The 5,247-nt window shown below is 36.5% G+C and overlaps 1 long non-coding RNA gene across 1 annotated transcript; it reads right to left on the bottom strand.

Moving 5' to 3' along the window:
- Positions 1-2,013: 2,013 nt before the first annotated feature.
- Positions 2,014-3,927, bottom strand: LOC140065761 (uncharacterized). Its single transcript, XR_011848040.1, has 3 exons — positions 3,800-3,927; positions 2,712-2,890; positions 2,014-2,610 (listed from the first exon to the last, which is right to left on the bottom strand). It is a non-coding gene; the product is annotated as an uncharacterized lncRNA (long non-coding RNA).
- Between the last annotated feature and the right edge of the window lie 1,320 nt (positions 3,928-5,247).

Here is a 5,247-nt window from a genome sequence, read left to right as displayed (position 1 = left end):
GTGCAAGCCATTGAGGGGCTGAAACATCGCACCTGCCACATTGAGTGAATAAACACCAAAACTTCATCCGGAGTGCTGCCTCATCTCTTTATTTCTTAACTATCTTTAATATATCCCTTTCTCTGGAACCAAAACAGGTCCAGGAGGTAGGGTGTTATTTCGGGATAGACAACCCAGCCCATTTAGTGAGCAGGGCCACAGCGTTCATTGGAGAAGTAGTGAAGATAGAAGTACCCATATAAATTTTAACACCTGGGAAAATTAACCCTATAGCTGTTTTGACTCTGCCCTTTAGGTCTATTACATACAATCAGCATATTACACAACAAAAAAGGGGAAAAGTGTGCACCAAATATAGCTCAGTAGACACTATATGCAAAAAGTATTGTATTTTTTGTTTGGGCTATTCAACCCTGAGGAAGTCGTCTAGGACGACGATACGCGTGGGGAGCTCATTACCCCTGCATTTCCCTACCGCCTGATTGCCAGCCTTATGAGAGCACTTTAGTTGCTATACCTGGGTACTATTGGCACATTGCATGCACTTGCACTTTCAGTTTTATTTACTCCTTTTGATACTTGATCTATGCTTTGGCAGTTCACAGGATTCATGAATTTTCAGGGATGCACCGTCAATATTTACTGATGTTTCTATTTGTTGAGATTTGGCATTCCTCTATACATTTTGGTTGGTAGGATTTCAGTCCACCACAGGGGGACTTAACAGGGGTCTTCATTGGGTCAACCTGCACCGTGGTCACCAGTTGATATGTACGTATATTACATGTTTTAGATGTTTTTAATTTTGTGTCATAGATGTATCTTGTTTGGTAATGAATAAAGTTTACAATACTTTTTGCATACAGTGTCTACTGAGCTTTTTTAGTGTACACTTTCCCCCTTTTTTGTTGTGTAGATGACTTGATTGTGCACCTGCTCATTTGTATATACGCTTTGGTTGTGCTGGCCGGTCTTTGTTTGTATACAATCAGCATATTGCGAAACTATGACCCATGCTAAGATACAAAGAGTTGCCCTTTCTTTTTATCGATTTCCAATAAAGGTTACAGTTTAATATCCCTCACTTTTAAACAAGAAAATTTGATTGAATCAATAGGGTTAAATATACAATAATCAGTATTTCATTCACTTCCCAATCAACAAGCAACAGACACACAAAGTTTAATGCTTTATTTTATTTAACTGTATCAAGTAGGTCAGCATATGGGTTGTCTTTTATAGAACTAAAAAGTAAATAAAGAACAGAGTAACAATGAGAAAGAAAATAATATCACATTTTAGGCCCCTTTCACACTTGCGTTTTTCACAAGCGTTTTCTGTGCATGCTTTTGACGCGCAGAACTTGCATTGCACTCTAGTTACAATGGGTCTTATCAGACTTGCATTTTTTTTCACGCACACACGCGCATTTTCTTAAACGCGCATTTAAATCTCGACATGCACTACTTTTGCAAGTCACGCGCGTGAAAAACGCACCATACAAGTCTATGGAGATGCATCAAAAACACATTGCACTCTGAGACACTTGCAAGTGCATTGCAAGTGCAATGCGTTTTTCACGCATCAATTGCCATAGAAAAGATAGAGCCCAGTCCTGAGTCCATTTTCTGCGCGTGAAAAACGTATTGAAATTGCATTGAAATTGCATTGAAAACGCAACACACTTGCGTTGCATATCACGTCAGAGTTCGATCAGGGTGCGATCAGGGTTTGGTCAGTGAAAAACTGACATTTTGCATCAGAGTGCAATCAGTTTTCAGTCAGAGTTTGTTCAGTGTTTCAGTTTTTCACGCGCATTTTCAATGCAATTTCACTGCGTTTTTATCGCACAGGTGATGCGCGTGAAAGGACTCAGGGCTGAGGTCTTTCTTTTCTATGGCAATTGATGCGTGAAAAACGCATTGCACTTGCATTGCACTCAGAGTGCAATGCGTTTTTGATGCATCTCCATAGACTTGTATGGTGCATTTTTCATGCGCGTGACTTGCAAAAGTAGAGCATGTCGAGATTTAAATGCGTGTTAAAAAAAACCTCTGTGTGTGCGTGAAAAATGCAAGTGTGAAAAAGCCCACTGATTACAATGGGTCAGAGTGCAATGCAGGAAAGCAGGAAAGTTCTCAAAAACATAACATTGCATTTTTTTCATCACTTTTTGATTTTTACTCATATTCAGATGTATTGCAAATAAACTAAAGACGTGCTGACCTCATATATTACTATTTTTCCTTATGGGCTGTAATACATATCACACTCTTAACTGTTGTCATCTGATCTTCAATAATAAACTTTTCTCCTGTGAGAGCCTTACTAACAAAATCCTCATTGTATTTTAATACCTTGAGTTTCTCCTCCCCAACTTTTATATATGTTGCATTTAAATCTCCAAATAAAATGATGCGCCCTTTAGGTTTTAGAAAACGTGAGATCTTCCTGAGTAATTTTAAGAAATCCTTTTCATCTTTGCTGATAACATCTAGAAGACCGGCAATGAAGACAGCATCCGCTGGTGGCAAGGTTTTTGGTTCTGTCATATTTTCCTTCTCAGGGTCAATTTTTAAAAGGCTTTGAATTGTTGGTTTTCCATGGTCACTAAGGAAAAATCGAAACAAAAAGAATTATCAGTCAACATGTAAAGGATGGCAAGAGGTTGAGTTCCAAAATAACTTATTATATAACTGATAATATTTCACCTGCTTCCTTCTTCCTGTACATAAATCTTTCCTGTGTCCACCAATATTTTCATATCCTTGAAGTCTCTTTCTCTGGCCTTTTAAAACGATGATGTCTTTAAAATACTTATTGGCTGTGGACAAGTGATCAACTAGGCAACCAATGCTGAGTTCAATCAACAGACCTTCATTATCATGACCTAAAAAAGAAAGTTTAAGTTGATAAAAAAATATATCTTAGAAAACATTGTGACACCTGTTAAATGTAAGGTGTGACAGAATATATGGTTATCAAAGGTCAAATTTATTGTATTTTTAAGACACAATAAGAAAAAAAAATACACACTTAAAAAATAATTACTGTATATACTTATATATACCGTATAACCCTAACTCGGCTTATATTCGAATCCACCTTCCAACAACACTCCTCCCTTCGGCAGGACCTCCTCTTTTCAGGGATGTCTGGCATTTGCTCCATGACAGCGTGCGATCTGTCACAAGCATCATGACGTCAGCCGCTCGCTGATATGCTGTGTGCGGCATCGGCACACACTATGATGTCAGAAAGCGGTTGACATCATGGTGTGTGCGACACACCACACAGCTGATGGCTCTTATCTTAGACGGTCAGGGGCTGCAGGCTGTATACTGGATTTTGTCAATTTATATGTGCTTTTTTCAGCTTTCCAGTACATTGCCTGAAATATTTAATGGTGCCACTAAGAAGTGCAATTTGTTTCACAGATAACAAGCCCTCACATATCTCTGTAAACATAAACATCTCTGTAAACATTTCCCTCCCCTCTGTAAATGTAAAAATAAAAAATATATCGCTTTTGGAATGAGAGGAGTAAAAAAAACAGAAAAGCATAAACTTAAAAGTCCTTGAAGGTTTAAACCATAAATATCCAGTTATTTTTAATTTCCTTTCTTATCATTCCCAATATATTTTCCAAATCTTCTGTATAGTAGAGTATATGGGAGAAGAAATGAGAAATCCTCAAGCCTTATCTGGATCTAAGCATTCCTAAGAGAAAGGTTTTTATTATTATCATTTAGAAAAACTAAGAAATCTAAAGAATTTACAAAGACCATTTTGGGTTTACCTGAAAAAATGTTCTCCAGATATTTTTTGAAATCAAAGTCATATAGTTGAAAGGGCTCTTGTATACTGGAATCCATCATCTAATCTTGTAGTTCAGACAAGGTAACATGTGGCTCCTGCAAAGTCTTTATATAAATAGCCGGATGAATGCAAATGATATCACATGAGTTATTCATGAATCAGGCATGTTGACACAAGTAAATACGCCTCAAACCTGTTTAGCTTAGATTTATTTTTTTAACCACTTCATGTCTTTAGGATGCAACCAGTTTGTATGTTAATGCTCAGCCATTTTTATAAATCTGACCCCTGTTTCTTTCTATGGTAATAACTTTTCAGTGCTTTAACCTATCTAAGGGATGTTTAGATTGTTTTCTCGCGAGAGATTGTAGTTTCTGTTAGTAGTATAATTTAGCTGCTCATTTAGCTTGTTTTGGGGAAAAAATTCAATTTTAGGTTTTAAGTCAATTTTAAGTTTTGACAATTGTTTTTGCGGTGCACAGTTCGCCCCTACGGAGCTACTCACGGAGCAAGACCGGTCCACAAAGTCTCAATGGTAAAAAATGTTTTTGAGAAAATAAATTTTCCTCTGGCAGGAGCTCCAAAGTTCTTCTAATTGTTCTCCTATCATATTGGACGTCTATTTGTTGAAATTTAGCATAAAAAACGACAGATCCTTCTGATGAGGTTATGCTTCAGTTCAGACCCGCACCACCGCGTTTATTCCTTTTTCATCTTTAAATGATTCTTATCAGACGATGTTGCTATGAGGAACATACAAGCAGATGGTGTAGTGTGTTTCAACAGGTTCAGAATTTATTAAAAAGCATACTCACAAAACACAAGTAAAAATGCACAAGTAAAAACGCCTTCTTCCGGGGCGTTGCTGACGTTTTTAATGCTGGATTTCAACAAATAGACATCCAATATTATAGGAGAATAATAAGAAGAACTTTGGAGCTCCGGCTAGAGGAAAATTATTTTCTCAAAAAAACTATTTTAGGTTTTATTGTTGGCCATTGGTCTTATTTCTGTTTCCATATTTTTTATGTTTGGTTATTTTCTACATGTATTAGAAGGTTTATAGTTTTAGTTGCAGGTTCTCAGATTTAAAAAAAGATTTGAAAAAAGCTATTCAAGAAGCACCATTTTATGAACTTACCATCTCAAACTATCATTTGGGAAGTCTGTTTTTTTTTTCCAACTTACATTTTATTGAATAGTTTAAAGTTTCACAAAAATAACAGATAGCATAACAAGGTCATTATAATCATGAAAAGTGTACATTGTATTCACAATAGGTTCTTGTAGAACCTTCACAATAGGTAGCAGAACATATACATCATGTAGACAATGTATTGGTCCAACAAACAACTTGTCGTTATCAAGGATAAGAATAAACAGGGACCATCCAGAGGTCCATTTTCTTAAATATCAGCATTTAGGAAT

Source organism: Engystomops pustulosus, chromosome 6, assembly GCF_040894005.1.
Source record: "Engystomops pustulosus chromosome 6, aEngPut4.maternal, whole genome shotgun sequence".
Classification (NCBI taxonomy): domain Eukaryota; kingdom Metazoa; phylum Chordata; class Amphibia; order Anura; family Leptodactylidae; genus Engystomops; species Engystomops pustulosus.
The sequence above is the reverse complement of the archived record's forward strand: the minus strand, read 5'-3'. Positions and strand labels throughout refer to the sequence as shown.